We start from the raw sequence: 19750 nt of genomic DNA, 5'->3' as shown, positions 1-19750 counted from the left end.
CAGTAGTTACTTGAAAATTTCAATAGGAGGACAACGATGTTGGAGGACACTGCGTGTTTTCTCATGATGGGCACAGGCAGACTCTTTGAAGGCCAAAGTGAGAGGTTCTTCAGGTTGATAGGAGCATGATAGCAACCTTCATCTCGTGCTGAAGGTAACAAGGATAGTTCTGTTAGTTATTTTTTATTAAAAAGCTTTTGAAACCAGCTCTAATTAGAACCCCTATTTCTCAGTATGTTGTCTGGAGGGCCCGGACATATAAGTTTATCAGAAGCCTCTGTTGTCAGCCATGCAGGAAATAAAGTAATTGGAAATAGAAGATCAGATAATTTGAAGAATATGTTAAAGAGAAGTAACCATTAGGTATGAAAATAAATAAGAAAAGATCTCATGACATATTATCAACTATAAAGGTCAGGAAAATTAATGAAATATTGTTGTAAGTTTTCAGACTAACAGTTAATACACAAATGGGTGTACTTGTTTCCTTGGTTATTGAAGCACATTTTGGTTGATGTGTCAAGTGACTTCCCAGAAACTGGCTTGACTGTTTGGATAGGCATCGTCTGGAGTTCTCTCCAGAGAAAATTACTATGTAGGAGATAGAGAAAAAGTTCATTAATCAAAAGGATCTAAAACACTTGAAAATGGAAAGCCTGCAGTCAAAGACTCAGTCAAGGTTAAACAAATACCAATCAGAACTAAAGGGCAAACATTGGCTGTAGCATATTTTCTCCAAAAAAGACAGTCATGAGCATAAAATATCATATGATGGTTAAGGGGAAGATACCAAAATAAACGAACATGACTGAGAGGCTAACTTGACTATTAGCTTGGGAAAGCTGCAAGATGTATGTTTCCATAGAAACAAAAATGACAGATTTATTTAAATGGTTTCTCCATGGGCCAGAGTCTTTTCTTACTGCCTAGAGACTGTTCATTGGCAATGGATAGAACAGGCAGGTGCCAAACTGATGAAATCATCACTGGTAATGAAACCATTAATTGAGATGGAAGTCTTGCAGAGGAAGGTGTCGCAGTAGCTGGTACATATGGAAAAATAAATACGCTATCATGCAGTGCTCAGCCTTCTTTGACAGTCTGTCTTTTTAAACTCTGTTAATTGGTCTAATAAAAGATATTACATCTTCCCACAAACTTTATCTTCATTCCATTGTTAGATTATAATGGACTGAACATTACCATTTGAAAAAAATAGTTGCTATTTAGTTGTAGCTGTTATAGTTATTTATAGCACCTCTTTTCTTCCTGAGATCTTTCAGAAAAAAACAGAAACACTGATTTTTTTTCAGAAAAGAACATGAAAGTGTAAAAAATAATTATATATATATACACACACACAAATATCTATGAAGAAAAAGCTCATATAGGTTATTGAAAACCTTTTAAAAATTTGCACTGATTTTTCAGTACATATTAAGGTGGTGGAAGGACATTTCTAGAGCTTACCTCTGTAGCATAGGATTAAAAGATTGGGCAAAGTGTTAAATAATATTTGGCAAAATTTTTTTAGGAATCACTTAGTGCCAACAGCATTGTATCTTCTACATCACCATCTGATGAAAATGTGAGATTATTCTTAGCATTTTCAAGCTTAGAGTGGTGAATATTCTAACCTTTTTTGAGGGTTTCTCTTACACACTGGATCTTTTAGGTACTTCTAGATGTGGACTTCTAGAGAATAAAAACACCTGAAAGCAAAAGTGTGTCATTTGGGTCCCAGTGGCAATATAAATATTATAAGAAATTGCTTTAATTTTTCTTAATCCTTTTTCTTCTCAGCATGGATCCCTGGATAGGATTATGCTAAAGGGAGATGTTAGGGTAGTTAACAGTAAGCTTCCCTGGATAAAAAGTAAATTGTATGTGTCCAATTAATTTCCGTGTAGGGGAATTTACTTAGACAAGTGAGAAGTTTAAAAAAAATAGATGATTGTTTTGTGTCCATTCATGCAGTTATATTAGTATGCAGTATACAGAGTATACATGCATGTATTCATGCAGTATACAGAGCAATACATGAAATTCCCCAAATCCCATTTTGATTTTAGACACCAATGGGCAGACAAAGGAGCTGGTTGAACAGTCACTAAGCACATGGATATATACTGAGCCCTTGTTAAGGCTTAGTACCAGTATCCTCTCTTGGAAGAAAGAAATGTAGTTCACTGTAATAGTGACTTCAATGTGTCTTTTCTAGAGATCCCATGTCTAAGGATTGCTCTGTCAGTATAAAAGGAGTTATAAAGCAGGCATGAATTTTTGTGCCTATCTATCTGCAGTGCAACTGCAAAATACAGAGGAAATGAGAAAAAGAAAAAATAAGATCCTAAATCTCAAAAGAGAGGAAAATATGCTGAAAAGGGTACCAGATGAAATTAGAGATACAAGTATTGGGCCAGAATTTCACATCATATCTATGTAAAGCTAATGTAACCAGAAAAACTTATAATATAGTGGTGGTTTTTGATGATGTACCATCACCATTTTCTTCCAGGTTCCCACTGTAGCTCTAGTGTGAATTTTTTTGTATCTTTTTTTCAGTATTTTTCTAAAAGCTTGGCAAACTATATGTCATGGCTGCTCTGCTACTGTTACTGAATAACATGCTAATAGTGGAATGATGATCAGAAAAGAAAAGATATTCTGAGTTGTTTTGGTTGGGTTTTTTTGTTTGGGGTTCCCCCCCACCAAGTAGTACTTGAATCCTATCATCTAGCAACTAAACAAAAATAGAAATTATGTGAAGTCAGTTTTGATATGTGACTAATACATTGGACAAGAACCAACTCAAACTGTGACCTCGCTTTAGCAGGGTTGTTAGAGTTTATATTGTTAGAATATAAAAAAACCCACAAACATATTTTTTACACAGAAAGGACTAGTGTTACCCTTACTTTGTTCAATGTTTAATGGTTTTAGGTTTTCTAGTCCCAAGCAATTTTTTTTCACATAGATCATATCAACTCTTCCACAGATTCTGTATGAGACGGATAGTTGATAGGGCACATCATTTTGTCTTAATTGTTCTGATTAAATAATGTTATGTTTTTCATCATCTAGGTCTGCGGTATTCCAAATTCAGAAATGTGCTACTGACGCATTTGAGGAAGGATTAGAGCGTATCACCCAATATATGCAAGTCTGAAATGAGAGAAGGTTGCATCAGGATACTGTTGGCAAGGTAATTTTTATCATAGCCTGACACACCTGTCTATACAGCTTACTCCAATTAGTATTTATAAGTTGATCTGTTAAAGGTCATGGATGTTGCATTCTTGTTACGAAGTTAAATCCTAGATAAAATGTATTGCATGAAGCTACAGTGTTCATTATTTCACACTGAGATTTTTTTTTTCATCTTTAATTAATCTGTATGTCACTGGAATACGTCAACTCTACTCTGAGTTGGAATATTTTTCAGGCTAAATCAGCAATATTGTCATATGCTTAAATAGTTTTATTTTTACATTTCAGAAATGTATACATTATCATTTGATAAAATTAACAGTCCTGTAATTCTAACTGAAGCAAAGCTACAATACATACAGTTATTTCTTTGAAGTCCATGGAGTCAAGATATTATCGTGGATATTTATCTTTATCTTTCTGGCGAACTGGTGAGACTGAAGAGGAGGAGAAAGAAAACAGGGAAAGCCAAATCTAGACTTATCAAACTTCGCAGCAGAACTTCCTTTCACGATTGGGACCAAAGTTTCATGAAAGGTTCTAGCAACATTATTAATAACTGAATATTATTCCTTTTCATACTGTTTCTATGCAAAACTACTATACCACCTTGATTCTGTCAGCTTCTGCTTTCTTTTGTCTTTGATACCCTAATGATTTATGGAACACACTTGAATTTAAATTCATGTACAGTCAAGTTGAATTGATTTATTTTACTATATGAGTAATAAGCTTGTCCCACATATTCTTCAACATGAGATCTTTGTGTATTTTAAATGTACACAACTAATACAGGAATGTACTTAAAACCAAACAAAAATTCTGATACAAGAAAACATTCCTATCCATAAAAACATACAGTTACATATACCTAGGACTCACTGAATTTATAAAATTGGATAACATGTTTAAATATATGCTTCATTCCACGTTTTAATAGGGATGGTCTTAAACACATACGTAAGTGTTTTCTCTAGCTGAGTCCCAACAGAGTATAAATTAAAGTGTGTAGGTAATAGACTTTCTAATGCTATTTCTAAATTGTGTGTCTCGGTGTTTACATGATTCCCTGTTAAGACAAGCCTCAAGTGCAAGCCAGGTTTCCCTTTCCTCCGTTTCTTGCTTTCCATTGGAAGGAAATGCATAGGAAGATCAAAGGACAGCTAAGGCATGTCAGTCTAGGTGGTAGAGTGTGTCAAGAAGCACATCTATCTATCTTGTGGCTGTATGGAGTAAGGTTGTTCAGGTGTTCATCCACAAAAGTATATGATGAATTTACTAACCCAGAAATATCTGCACTGTTACTTTTGTGGAAATGTGAAGGAAAGTATGATTTCAGAAGATACTAAAGAAGTACATGGTTGGATAATGAGTAATTATAGTGCTGAAATTGTTCAGAATAAAAGCTTTTTGTGAATTCCATCGTGAACATCTAGAAATTCTGTTTTATGATTAAAGATTGAGATAACCAAACCAAAATGAATCTACTGGTATTTATTAATCCTCATTCAGTAAGCCTTTTCCATCATTCTCCAGATACTTTTGTGTGTCTCTTTTCAGAGCCCTTACTGCAGTATAAATGGAATTGAAATTTAGTTATGTGAAGTCACTTTGCTTTCATTTTCTGTGATGACACTATTTACACAGTTTATTATTTGTCTCTTGTTAATTTGCATCCCTTCTCAGCATTTCTACAGATGAAGTAATTTAGTGCAGTAACTGACACAGAAGTTGGCCTTTACAGGGTGTATTGTGCATGCAAAGCCAAGCCTGCTGGTTCAGAGAGTGCTAGGAGATTGAGATGTGAACAGCCCAAAGCCCACATTTTATCTAGAGTCCTTCTGTCAGGCACAATCACATCAGTCAGATCATTACCAGTATATTAATGTATGTAGCAAGCCAGCTAATAGATCTTAAATGTCTTCCTTTATCATTAGAGCTTTGTACCCTATGTAACATGCACGTCCTTTCCAGCAGGAAGAAGCATGTTACAAGAGGCACGAATCTTTTCATGTCAATAAAATTAAGGAATTTGCATTATAATCTCAGTTTTGACACTGGCTTTCTTATGGTTTTGGCATACTATTTATTTTGACTTCTTGTTGCCTTTCACAATTATCTGCATCACAGTTAGATATCAGAGCAGAAACACATCAGGGCTTTGACTGGGAAAAGCGTGTGCTTTGTTATGGTAGATCTCTTTTTGGTCTTTGATATCTAGTGTTGACAAGGATGCAAGTTATTTTGGAGTAAATGAGGTTTCACTTTGTCCCTTTATCATGATGACTTCTAGTTGACTTTTTGCTTTTTTCAGCATTTATGTGACTCAGAATGAAGCAGCTGAGATTCCATGGGCCCTTTCACTAGGGCAAGCAGAAGTCCCCTTTGTTCCCTGTTGCTCTGATGAAGCAGGGCACTGTTCCTTTGCCTTGTAAGGACACACTTTAGTGTTTACAAGAAACTTCCCGAGATGAGGAAACTTTTAAGTCAATCTTGATATCCTGTCACTGGAGAAAAAGGGAGTAGTGACAGCCTATGATTTGTCTCAAGACAAGAAATAACCTTTGAATAATTGGTCTCATTAGACAGAGACGTGTTGTTATGGTAATATTATCATCCCGGTTGATGCAGAAAACTGAACGGGGTCATAAAACAACAATTACAAGATGTGTCAGAGTGAAAGAATTGGGTAAGAAGTAGTCTTTCAGGAAGTGACTGTTGGCAGGTTTCCCAGGAAGCTTCTAACCCAGAGATGCCTGATTCACTTAATCCCTTGCTGCAGCCCACATAGCACAACAATAATTGCCTGCTTACTGAATGAGGATCTTGAGATCAAGACCATTCACCGAATCCTGAATGCTCCCTATTCAGCTAGGAGATTGTTTTCTCTCCCTGGCCCATTCAGGGACAGGTTGACTTTATCCTATAGGCCCTTAGGGCTCCGATTATGATACTGAAACCTTTAAAAATGTTCAGAAGTTTGTGAATGATGTGATTATGCTGTGTATATGCAGTACATGGCATCTTCAGAAAGATGGTTGCAGAAGGGAAGATTTTGAAGTTGGTGCTTTTGAAAAGCTCAACAGAAACAGTGAAAAGCAGGAAAGGTTTTTAAAAACAGGTGGAAGATTAGGGCTGTTGTTAGTGTGGAATAATCCTTCGCTGTGCTAAGGTGAACTTTACTAAATCAGATTTGTTGTTTTTTAACCTCATTTTTTAACCTCAAAAAAAACAACAGAAAGATTTAACTGTGGAGAGTAAAATTTAACTGTAAGATAAATAATATCAATGGATTGCTTGGGTATTTATGAAGTCAAAATTCTCTCTATCCTCTTACCTGTTACTTAGCCCATGAACTTTCTCATGTCTTATCTACAGTATCAAGACATACAAGATTTAGCAGTTGTTATGCATTATAGGTTGCAGGTAGATCACCAGCTGCCTTGCTAAAGTCCTGGACATGAGGCAGCCCAATTTCTGTGCTGATACCGTGCAGAACCTTTCGTTCACATGGAAAGAGAAAGAGTAGTCCAGTGACTGGAGTTCTGGACAAGGACAAGAGAAAGCTGCCACTGACCTCTTGTGGGAATTAGACAAATCTAGGAGATTTCTGGTTAGCTGCATATACAGAAGTGTAATATATGAACACTTCACATTGTCCTTTAGTCCTGAAGAGCTTGTCCTGAAAATAATGTCTGCCTTTTTTTTTTTTTCCACCTCTGATAGAGGTCTTTAAACCTTGCCTTGGTATAATCTTTAATGTGTTCATCCTTGAAGTGCTGCTGTGAAACATAGAAGCACTGCTTACCCATTTCAGAGGTGAAAACAGACTTGAGGCCTATTCAGAAAGATTAATTTTGGCTAGAGAAGTTTAACTATCTAAGCAATCTCTGGAGGCCTGCCTTTTTGGAAAGAGAGAGGCTTCTCCAGTGGTCATTTTACAGGAAAGCCTAGCTTAGCCACTCATCCATCTTCTGGAAGTATCCATCTTTCATTCTCCATTGACTATAGTTATTTTTAGATTCTGTGAAGTGAGGTTAAGAGGACTTTTACATTTCATAACACTGTGTTGGGAAAAAAGGATAAAGATTGCATGGTGCTCAAATATTTTGTTTCAAAGGTCTTTGATGTTTAGGGCCTCTAGAGCATTTGTGTGATGAAGTTACATGAGGACCTTCTTCACTTATTAATCATGGTACAGGGTCGCACTGTACAGCATGCCAGTCCACAGGAGTGGAAACTCTGTCTAAGCTGAAGTTTGTTGAATGGTCTTGCTTCAGCCCTTTAATGAGCTCTTTTACATACTGTTGCAAGTGGCTATAAAAGAAGCAGGTGTAAGTATTGTGTGGCAGTTCAGAGATCTCATAGGTACTTTTTGAAAAGGTAGAAGTGAACTAGCATTTCATCGGTTGTCACAATATCTCATAAATCTCAGTGCATCAGTGTTAATGCTGAAGTACCTGAAAGCGTACAGCTGGATCCCAGCTGTACAGCCAGGTTTATAAGTAGCCAAAATTAAGAAGCAGCAGTCACTCTTCATTATGGCAGGGACCAGCAGCATTCTCAGGGTTTGTGAAGGCCTAAATGCTACATAAAATGTTTTTCTGCCCTTCAGTGAACAAGAAAATGTTTCTAAAGTTTAAAAACTCGGTTAGCTTAACTTCAGAACATCCTTCTTAGGCTAACAGAACCTGATGCTCAAGATCACTAGCACAGCCGTCATACCTAGCTTCATGCCCTGGGTTTGTTGCCATTCAAAAGATACGATGATTTGCACTAACAGAGTCAGTATAGCAATTTTGATGCTCTTAGCTGACTACCGTTTCCTCATTTTGTTAAAAAATACTGTAATAAAATTGTTATGACTAGCATGTGAGGAAGTGAAGTAATAGAACTGCTGTGTGGCTATTCTTCCTTGTCTGAGCCTTCATCATGAAGTAGGATGTTTAAAATGAAGCGATTAGGCCACTTGATCTGAAAACTGACTAGAGCTGTTGGTTCCTATGCAACTGCTATTTCATGTAACAAATTCCATGTTGTACATGTTACAATTCAGATTCCACCATGCTTAAATATGTATAGAATACCTGATCTCGGTGTGCAAGGCACAGGTTATTTTTCTACAAAGAACTAATTTTTCAGTTCAAGAACATTCAGGGTATATTGATTTTAGTAAATTAAACAGTGCCAGGGAACATAGGCATGTGTCAGAGCTTCACTGTCTGTATTGTCACACTTTTAAAAATCTTCTGCTTGATTTTGGCCTGAGCTCACTGCCACTTTGCGAACAGGAGCTAGGTGCGATTCATGAGTCAGCATTGGTCAGGGAGCCTTCCCAATACGCAGTCTGAATGCAGCCTGTTTTGGTGGGGAAGACAGTTTAATGGTGTGGACATGAGCCGTTCCATGCCAGCTGGCCTGTGGGCCAACAAGCAAGCTTGTGCATATTAATTTACTACCATAGCCAAGACCTACTTTTAGAAAAAGCTTTTTTTCTTTTTTGTAAAATTAATTGTAATGGGATTGTTTCAAATTTTCGTTTCAAAATGAGAAGTCAAGACCCTTGTTTTAAAAATGGCAAAATGAGAAGTTTCAGCATTGATACACAACAGATATTTCTTCTTTGCTGAAATGACTCAATTCATTTGTATACAAATAAAAACTCTTTTTCTTTGAAATTGTTTGGAAAAAAAAAGTTTTTTCCAGTTTTAGAGCTTAATGTTCTTACAAAGTGTTGAGTATCCTCAACTCCCACGGTAGTCAGATAGGATTCATGTGCTCAGGCTCTAACTGGAGGGCTCTATTTTGAGATGTACAGCAATAATATATGTATGAAAGAATTGACCTAGACAAGCACAGATATGCAGGTAGGAAGTACAATATCTGCCAGTACTGAACATACAATATTTTTCTGTTGGCAAATGGCAACTAGCTAACAAAAATTGCATATTATCCAGAACTCACAGTGAAGACATTTGGGGTTACAGGTGCTAATTATAGTCTTTGCCAATTAAGGTACTTATGTATTTGCATATCGCTACAGTCTGTGAGTCCTTGTGACTAGACATATAAGAAAGAAACAATCCTTCCTGTTTGTAATTTGCTGTATGGAGTGGTGAGAAAAGAATTAAATTTTTCAGTGGTTTTCTGTAACATTGATCATTAGTAAAATGACAAATTCAGAAAGATATTAATAATCTGATGAAATAATAGATACATTGCGGGGAAGATACGGAAACTGGACTACTGAAAAAACTGGAGAACATGACAGAAATAGAGGTTACATCTGGTTAACCCAATGTCTGGGAAGCGGAATGACATTAAAATTAGTGGAATCGTGCCAATACTGCTTAGGTAGGGCACAAGGATACAGCCACTGGAATTGGTACTTCTTGGCAATTGATGATGATAACTCATGACTTGAAACACAGCCTCAGCATGTACAGCATGTACACAAGTATGTGCAGACATCAGGATCTGAAATGTGACCCCACTTTTGTGAAGTCAGAATAGGAAGTCTGTCTCTGCCCAAAAAAATGCTTCTTTCTGTCAGGCCAGAGTTGACAGAAAGATGAAGATGGTAGATGCAGATGTAAGGTAAGGTGAAACTCCACTAATTTATATTTTTATAACAAAGAACAGTACATCCCTTTGCTCTTAGGATTTTAGGATTTTTAGTGAGCCAGATCCTAGAGCGTGGCAGAACCTCCATCTCCAGGGAGCGGAGCAGAGTCCTAAATATAGCTCAGTCTGGAAAGTATTTGGATGGCACTGGCGTTGGGAATGTTTTATGAGGTTTCCACATATAAATAAAAGATGAATGCAATTAGTGCTCACCATAGGATATTTCCTTCTATGTGACCCAAATTTATTTTTTCTATGGTTTTCAGCAGGAGATGTGTCATCAAATGCCTTTTGAATATCAAACAGTTTGAATGAGTTGCCATAATCAGCTCCATAACCTTTTATAGCCATCTTTGTGTGTGAAAATTTTCCCTTTGAAATCCATATTGGCTATTCTCTTTCAGGTTATTACTTCAAATATGGTCTGCAACTTACTTTTAATTAGTGATTCCATCTTTTTTGTAAGCTACGGATGAACAGTGCTGTTTTCCTGTCTCCAGGTCAGGACTGCATGCACTTTATAAACTCTGAGGCCTCATCTTTGTACTTTTGGACTCCTCGCACTTTATTTGTGCTAGTGATTTTTTCATGATTACTGCCACAACCTCTGAATTCACCCTGGTCTGAATTTTGACTGTCAGAATAACTTAAAGCCTGATGCTCTTGGGAGTTAGATCTGCTCAATACCTCTGGTGGTCACACTTCATTTTCTTCAACACTCTAGAATAAGATCAGCAGAGTTTTCAGCATTATTAAACTACCTATGTAAATTAACATTTTTGCTCCTGTTGATCATAAGATCATTGGCATCAGTATTTGTTTAGAATTGAGACCACATTCAAGGAGGTAACAGTTTGAATGAACACCGAGGGGTAATGGGGGTAATTTGGTGGGATGCTATTCTTCAGTCAATCAGTTTCAAAAAATAGTCTACTATCACCCTTCCAGAAGTTTCAAAAGCCCCATTAATGGTATAGTGCATGGAGTAAAGGACATTTGTTTGCATCAGAAGGGACACTGACTTGAAAAGAGCCTGTCTTCCAATACAATTGCAAAGCTACTATCCTTGTTCGTTCAGAATTTCCCTCTTCTTGATGCTAGTTCCCTACTTGAAACAATAATTACCTGTTTCTGGTATTGCCACCTCAGAAATCTGAAGTTATTGTGAGGAAGAAATAATAGAGGCAAGGGAACTTTATATTAGGGAATAAAAAAAATGTTTGTGGTTTTATATTAACACATAATATATTGAAGACAGAAATAGCAAGTCAAAGCTCAAGCTATCACACAAAAAAATAAAGCAAGATATGAATGCTCAAGATACGAAGATTTTTGAGATTATTTTTCCAGTATATTTATTTCTATGTGCCTTGCATTCCCAGGGGCAATTTGAGTTTGGAAACAGAATTTATGAAGTCCCTTGAGAGTGTCTGTTCCATGCAGTATTTCCAGCCTGACCAGAAATACATTTCCTCAAAGATCTGGAGAGAAAATCTGTTATTTTTTTAACTCAAAAGCTACTCTAATCAGAGAAACCCCTCTGTTTTGTTAGTAAGGTGGTCCAGTCAATCAAGGTTTGCTAACTTATGGTAGGATTTGGAACTTTTTTGGTACCAGGAAAATTTTTAATGGGTCTCAGCCCTATCCTTTCCAGCAGTTGATGATTAGTTTTAGTTCTGATAAACGTGTGAAGTTTTACAGTTCTGTAAATTAAACTGATTTTTTTGAGTATTTCCCATTGTGCTAGAATCTTCACTGTGGTTCCTCTCAAATGCATTCAATGCAAATGCTTGATACTTAACACCTTGATACAGTATTCACAGAATCACAGAATTCAATAGTTTATGTGACTGAGTGTCTCTGGTTTTTGCTAAGGTGACTGAGAGAACATATATTCAAGTGGGGACATGCTGTACTCTGTGCTAATTCAGCAGATGTATGCATCCTAGTTGAACAATGTGGATCAACCCATAATATACAGCCAGAGCGTATGGCAAGAAAAAAGAAAGAAGAAAAAAGAAGAATGTGTCATGGAAAATATACACGTCTCCCCTTGATTTTCCCTCTATATTCTTAAAATTTTCTCTGTAACATCAAAATTAAGGACTGAGATACTCGACTAAGCTATAACATGTCAGTTGACCAATTGTAAGAGATAATATGTATGCTTTTAGCCTGTAGCAGAGAAAGAAATTCAAAGTGATACATTTTACCTCGTAGTCCATTACTGCAATTAACCAAGAACCTGCAATAAATCAGTCTTGCGTGCAAGCTCTAGCCCAGCTTGATGTCCTTAGGTACAAACTGAATGCTTATAGAAAACGTGTATAAATCTCTAGTGCCCATAAATAAGCTCTGAATTCATCATACTCTTCACCATACTCTTATGGCTAAATTCTGGCAAATTAAAACCCAGCTGGTTGTTACCACTTTTTAAAAAATTTTTTTGTCCATCAGTGTTTTGCAGTTGCAAAATCAAATTATGTATATGGTACTCTATAAATGGAACAATATTGTAGCCCTTGCTTTTGAGGAGCTTCTGGGATAAAGTAGACAAAAACTCAGTGAGGTAAACAGGCAGGAGGCACAAAGTCACGAGAGGGTGGCTCTGAATGGTTTGATGAGCACTGGCCAAAACAGACCAAAGGTTAGCCGTGCTGTTCTAGACATTGCAGTAAAAGAAAGTGCGACTGAGATTTTTGAAGGGAAAAAATAGGATTGTTTTTGCATAAATTAGAAGATACGCAGGTACACTGCTGCTTGAGAGAATGGGTAGCAGACAAGATTACACAGATACTATCTTATTTTACATGATACAACCTATCATGTGTGTGTCACTGTATTCTATAGCCCAATTATATATAGGAAGAGTAGCTGGGTGCTGCTGTCCCTCTGTGTGTTTTTTGGAAGGTGAATTTTCAGTTTTACAGAAGGAAAATACAGTGTTACAGTGTTCTTTGTGTAAGAAACAGTCTTCATAGAAACTTTCTTTAGTAAGTGTAAGAAGTGCAATAGAAATCTGTCATACTGCGTCAGATTTCCGCTAATTGTTGTGCTACAGCAGTGGAACAGTTCAGTGTTCATGACTGGAAATAGTATGGTCCGATTAATAATCTCAGTAGTTATGATCTTCAAAAATCCCTCAAACTGTCTGAAAACCAAGGAGAAAATAATTCTTTCTGTAGTGTGGAATAAAAAGAACTTGAACAGGGGAAATGAAAAAACTTTATATAAAGTAGAATCGTCATCAAGTGAAGAAAGAATGATTTTTTATTTGATTTTGCATTTGATTGCATTGTATATCTCAGTCACCAAAAAAAAGGTTTCTGGGTATCCACCGTGTCTTCTTGTTTTTAAGAAAAGGCAAGAGAGTCGTGGGTTGATGCAATTGAACCCAGATGAAAAATCCCAGGTATTTAGACAGAGTAGAAGCCAGATTGGGACGTGCTTTTGCTTTTCATGGAAACAGAAGAGAAACAGGTTATTCAAACTATGACTTGCTGAGACAAACTGGAGGAGTGCATGTTGCAGAAATAATCACTGAATAAGCATAAAACATGTAGGTTGTAAAGTTTCTTTGGAGTTAAAATGAACGGACCTGCAAGGTGTCCTTCCATAGCACCAATTCTAGCTGGAAGTGCTTGTAGCTCACTGTGAATTTTAATTTTCTGACAGAGTGGCACAATAATTTTATCTTGATCTTTCAAAAATAAAACTCGATTTTATATTGAGACGATTGAGACTTTCTCAGTTGAGTGAGATTTTAGCTCAACTTTGGAGCAGCAAGTGATAACAGTTCCACAATCAGTTGTGGTTGTCTTCATTGAATGCAACATTATTAATTTAATATGATTTATCCAGTTTACCTGTAACATCTTGAATTGTGGTCCTGCCCTAAAAATGCCTGTGATTCTCTTTCATTTCATTAGGCGATGTTGACAACTTTTGAGAAAAGGTTTTTTTGGGGGTGGGGAAAAGCATTTTTTGACAAATGCTTTGTGGAAATACTGTCAAGCACTGATGCTTCACGCTATTGTGGATGAAGCTGGAATTTTAGGCAGGGGATTCCCGCTGTATTGTTTTTTTATCAGTAAAAAGCATTAAACGCTTGTAAGCTTATGGCTTTTTAAAACAAGCTGCTGGTACCGGCTCTAGGTTCAGATTCCCCATGGGCTCTAATACAGAGATTGCTTTTTCATTTGACTCTGCTTGAAATAGCTGCGTACAGTGCTGGTGAGTAGTACTTTCCGACTTGTTAGACACGACCGTAACTACTTTATGTCGGTGGTAGTCCTCGTAAAATAACCCACCAGGCTGCCCAAAACCTGCTTCCAAAGTCGCTTCCCAAGCCTACTTTTTTTCTCAGGTCTTTATGAAATAATCAAACCCAGCTGTACCTAGAACTGATGAAAGAAATTTTAAGTAATTTGCCAGTCTTATAAGACACATCGTGTATAACGTGTATAAATAATGATGACTATTCAGTGATATGATACTGTGATGTCAAAGCACCTCAAAATATTTTTAGATGCAAAATACATAGATTCTGCTTTTTGGATGTATAACTGAGTGAATGTAATAATGCCTATTTTGCAGCAATGAAATTTGTGTCATCTTTCCACTCATTAAATATGGTATTCCAGCTAGTAGGATTTTGAGTAACTTTTTTAGTGTCATTTGATAAGCAGAGATCCAAGCAGACTAAAAGATACATGAACTCTTTTACAGTTTTCAGTACTTCCTCTAAAAATACATAGAGAATTTCACAGCTCTGGGCATTTGTGTTCTTATGTACTTCCAGCATCCCACTGAGATTTCCAGTGTAAGTTAGAATCATGAGTCTGAATGGCGTAGCTGAAATGGCATTTGATATGTTTATTTTGAAGTGCAGTAATTTGGTGCACTTCTGCAAGTTTCTGCAAGTTTGATATGTTCTGGCATTTGATATGTTTATTTTAAAGTGCAGTAATTTGGTGCACTTCTCTATGTTTCTGCAAGTTTTCTTCGGCAAGTCTGCAATTTTCCTTCCCTAATATAATTCCTCTTCCATGTAAACTCTACAATCTCTTTAAAGAATAATTTTTCTGTGAGCTTTTAAGAGAACTACTACACAACAACATTAAAGTGTAGTCCTTCTATTTATTTTAATATATGCCAAGAAATTAAGGTCTAATTTTTCCTACATCAGTTTTTTTTTTTATCCAATTTATGGAAATTACGAATTTATATTATTATCTATGTTTATGCCACTTAGGACTGGATTCATGTTAGTGCTATATTATAGTCAACTATTTTTTTACTGTTTAAAAAAATACAGGTGAGCTCAGAAGGGCTCATTTTTGAAGCTCAGCAAGGACTGAGCATCCCCGATTTCCCTTTTTTTTTTTAAATGAGGTTTTTCTTTTAATTTTGTCTTCTTATTTGCTCTCTCTGTACATTTAACTTTGGAAAGGTTCATTGGTAACATTTTTTTCCAGTAGCAAGTTCCAGACTAATTGGGTAGCTGCTGAGAAAGTTCTGTGTGCTACATTCATTAATTTTTTTCTGAGAAATAGTATGATCATTTTCATTCTGGGATGTAACATGTTGTGCAGTTGTATGGAAGCATCAATTGTTAACTGTGCCATTCACAGTCTGGAATGGCTCTAGGAGGGCACAGTTTAGCAGCTTCTCTATCAAAGAAGACAATATCTTTGTTTCTTCCCCTGCCAGGGTGTTGATTCATTAGAAGTCTTTGTGCCAGAGCCTGTATGCATCTGCCTGTTTTCTGACACAAACACCAGAGTTTCCTTCCTTCCTTCCTTCCTTCCTTCCTTCCTTCCTTCCTTCCTTCCTTCCTTCCTTCCTTCCTTCCTTCCTTCCTTCCTTCCTTCCTTCCTTCCTTCCTTCCTTCCTTCCTTCCTTCCTTCCTTCCTTCCTTCCTTCCCTCCTTCCTTCCCTCCTTCCTTCCCTCCTTCCTTCCCTCCTTCCCTCCTTCCCTCCTTCCCTCCCTCCTTCCCTCCTTCCCTCCTTGCCTTCTTCCTTCCTTCCTTCCTTCCCTCCTTCCTTCCTTTCCTCCTTCCTTCCTTCCATCCCTCCTTCCATCAAAGGACATCAGAGAACCATAAGTATCATTGAGGACCATGGAGAAAGAAATGCATGCATGAGTACCAGTATCACAAGTTCTGATGAATACATGCAATTTGAATATATCTAGATTTATGTGACTCAGGACAGTGTCTTTCAGTAGGACTGAGTTACAGGAGAGGATAAAATGGCGCTGGGGTTCCTGAGATGCACGATCAGAAAATAGCGGTCAAATGTTCTTTCTTTGGGTCTGAAGAGTCACTGATCTCATTTTGTGATTGATAGACCTGAGAAGAATAATTTTGGTGAGAAAGTATACACTAAGAATTCCTATAGTGGGATATGTGAAATGCCATTGTGGTGCTCTAGCACATCTGGTAGGCACAGAGAAGGTTTCTAACAATCTGGAAGAGTCTTTTTTGTACCATTTGCCAATACATAATTTCTACCACCTGATACATACTTCTGAACTTGAACTGGTAGATTAAGTGTTTTAAAACTTAAAATTAAAGCATAATGAGATAAACAAACTGCTATCATATATATATAGCATGTATCTTGAGATATATTACCAATGCACTGTCTTGTCTCATCTGACATAAATCTGTCATTGATTTTGCTTTCTTGTATTATTTCTAGTACCAACTGCAGTTAACATGCCTTCCATCAACACTACATTCCACCACATTTGTTCACTTCTGTCATAAAAACCTGAACAGCAGAAGAGCACTAAGAATTAGAAATAAAATTAATTGAAATTAATATAAATTAAGAAGTTAGAAATATTCTTAGCCATTTTCATCCAAGAGGCAGAAAGAAATGTCTTAAGTCCTGTTCCCCAGTGAGTACAGAAATGTAGTCAGTAAATTCCTGTTCTAGCTGTTCTTAACACCGTCATAAATGGTGGGACTTTTTTGGATCTTACATGTATATTATAAAACAAGACAGAGGAGGTTATGCAAGTCAAGTAACAGAAAGCTGTAAAAATCTTGGCACAGAAACTCCCAAGGATTTCAGTCAGAGGAGCCAGAGTCTGAACAAATATTTAAGCTAGAAATTCATAGATTTAGGGGGACTAATAAATAGGTTGAAGGCCAAGTGGTTATCATACCAACTGTATAAAAATTAAAGATGGGCAGCTTCATCTCTCAAATTCTTGGTGACTACATCACACCTTACCGTGTTCATATATCCATACGCCTTCTCTCTGTGCATTGTTTTTCAGCATGCAAAATATTGTATATTTTTACTCTCATTACCCAATGAGGAAAAGTGTTTAAAAAGAAAGAAAAAACCCCAAGCCCAACCACACAGGTTTATACTCAAGAGTTTATTTCAGCTCAATTTAATGCCAAAGATGGTACCATGAAGTAACCGGGGAGAATGCACTGAAGCTCAAATTTGCAATAAACGGAAAAATTTAAATGATAGGAGATTGCATTTTACTTTTACTGAGAGCAACAAAGGAAAATTAAAGGGTTATGTGAAAAACCAATGAGCATGTGTCTGTGTGAGTTAGTCTCTGCCTGTGCACATCCTTTGAGACAACCTGCCCCTGGGCACAAAAAAAAGCTGCATTTGCGGCAGGCATGTGAGAAAATATTTTCCATTTAGAAATTCATCAGCAGAAAGTAATAGAACATTATATAATCAGATAATTTTAGAAACTGTTGATAATTTAGTGATTATTTACTTTCTTATGCTGGCTGAATTTTGTTCACCAAAGATCTATTAGAAATTATTAGTTCACTCTAATTTACTACTTTAGTGGTCACAACTATTTTCCCCATTCTTTATATTACATCTCAATGATTATGAGTAATTAACTTGTAAATATGTTATCAGTAATTAGTTTTGCTGAAAATTGAGATATCACAGAATAATATCCAGCAATTCTGGATGATGATCTCAGCATTTTCAGAACTGTTAGTTTGTCATCTTTCCCTGCACAACTGTGTTCTTATCTCTGTTCTGGTGAGATAAGGAGAAGACTAAAGAACATGGAGATTAAGAGCAAAAACTGAGAAACAAGCTTCTTCCCATGGGCTCCTTGCCTCAAAACCACTTTTCCAGCTGATTTACCCAACATTCACCTGCATCTCTGACTGCGGGGCTTTGCGACGCTCCATGTGTCATTCTATTTGTTTTCACATTATCTCACAAGAAAAAGGTGTACGTTGGCAAATTTTATGTCAATCGCTGTAAACTTCACGGTGGCTTGGCAGGGGCCTGTGCAAAACATGACCAGTGAGGAGGATGGCATCGCTGACAAACTGTTATGGCCATATGGGGTCTTCTGGGGGAATGAATGCGAGAGCAGGTGTGCTGTGGCAAACACTTAAAAACTGATCAGGCTAGTTTTGTGGGTGACTGGAGGAAAGCAAACAGTGGTTTTGTCTCTGCATGTGTTTGGCTGTGTGTTGCAGAAAACAGGGTGATTAAATTATGGTACTGTTCAGGCAAGCTGGGTTTCTTAGATGCCCTAGAAGAGATTGGTAGCAGGTTGCTATTATAAAAGCTGCTCCTAAAATCAATTCGATTAACGTGGAAAGCTGGTAGTAAAGGGATGTAAGCCCTTTCTCCCAAAAGCTGTGAGAGAAAAAGCTTGGGGACAGCTATGCTTCTGCAGGTGTCCATCTGAGCGAAGGTAAGGGAAATTGAATTTGGAATTGGGTGCAGGAAACAAGGGCTGGGGTTCAGTGTGGTTTCTGAGTATTTTGCAGAAAAGCTAGCAACCAGTGGCTCTTAGAATCACGGAATCACGGAATCTTCAGAGTTGGAAGGGACCTCTAGAGATCATCTAGTCCAACTCCCCTGCTAGAGCAGGATTGCCTAGAGCACATCCCTCAGGGCTGCATCCAGGCGGGTCTTGAAAATCTCCAGAGAAGGGGACTCCACAACCTCCCTGGGCAGCCTGTTCCAGTGCTCTGTCACCCTCACTGTAAAGAAGTTTTTCCGTGTATTTGAACGGAACTTCCTATGTTCTAACTTGTGCCCATTGCCCCTTGTCCTGTCACTGGGAACCATTGAAAAGAGCCTGGCTCCGTGCTCCTTAAACCCACCCTTTAGATACTTGTAAACATTAATCAGGTCCCCCCTCAACCTTCTCTTCTCCAGGCTAAAGAGTCCCAGCTCTTTCAGCCTTTCCTCATAAGGGAGGTGCTCCAGTCCCATAATCATCTTGGTTGCCCTAAAGAAGAAGACTTCTTGAGATCAGATGGAAGGTGACAGCCTGGATTTGGGAGGGCGTGACAAAAGGCCTCTTGGGAGTTTGAGCCTGTGCATCTTTGGAGAATATTGAGATTCTTGTTCAACAGATGCCAGAGAGGCCCGAGGCAGCTATAGCTGTGATTGAAGACCCCTCCCAGAGCTGGTCTGAACTCTGACGGAGTTGCGGGAGTAGTGGAAGTGAGCCTGAGTTATGTGACATGTGACAGTTTGCAGATCTGGGTGAAGTAACATTGTTTGATAGCTGAAATAATAAAGTGGGTTCCAACAATGTTTACAGGTAAATTGTGGAGCCAACATAGCCAATTCCCCTGCCTTGCCTGGAATACTTCTTGTACTCAATGGGATTTATATTAGATGAGATTTCAGACATAAATGCCCAGATGATTTTTATTACCAATTTAAAGAATGTTTTCTGAAATTGCTGAAATCCTGATGGCCTCTGAATATTTTGGAGGCTACAAAGATGCTGGGATATTCAACTTCACAACTACTGTTGAACCTGTCAAAATCAACGGCGATGTTTTTCGGATTGGTGGTTTTTTGCCCTTGTCTAAAAGTTCTACAAGTGAAAGTTATATTTGAGTTCCAAAAACTCTGAAAGTAATATTCTTCTGAATGT

At 37.4% G+C, this 19750-nt stretch overlaps 1 long non-coding RNA gene across 2 annotated transcripts in view; it reads left to right on the top strand.

Moving 5' to 3' along the window:
* LOC134514546 (uncharacterized) overlaps positions 1-19750 on the top strand; it is a 123927-nt gene that overhangs the window by 43064 nt on the left and 61113 nt on the right. For both annotated transcript variants that reach the window (XR_010070749.1, XR_010070750.1), the window contains exon 2: positions 3085-3205. This is a non-coding gene — a long non-coding RNA (uncharacterized LOC134514546). The remainder of the gene's footprint in view (positions 1-3084; positions 3206-19750) is intronic.

The sequence above is a fragment of the Chroicocephalus ridibundus genome, chromosome 4 (genome assembly GCF_963924245.1).
Source record: "Chroicocephalus ridibundus chromosome 4, bChrRid1.1, whole genome shotgun sequence".
Lineage (NCBI taxonomy): Eukaryota > Metazoa > Chordata > Aves > Charadriiformes > Laridae > Chroicocephalus > Chroicocephalus ridibundus.
This window is presented reverse-complemented; position numbering and strand designations above follow the sequence as displayed.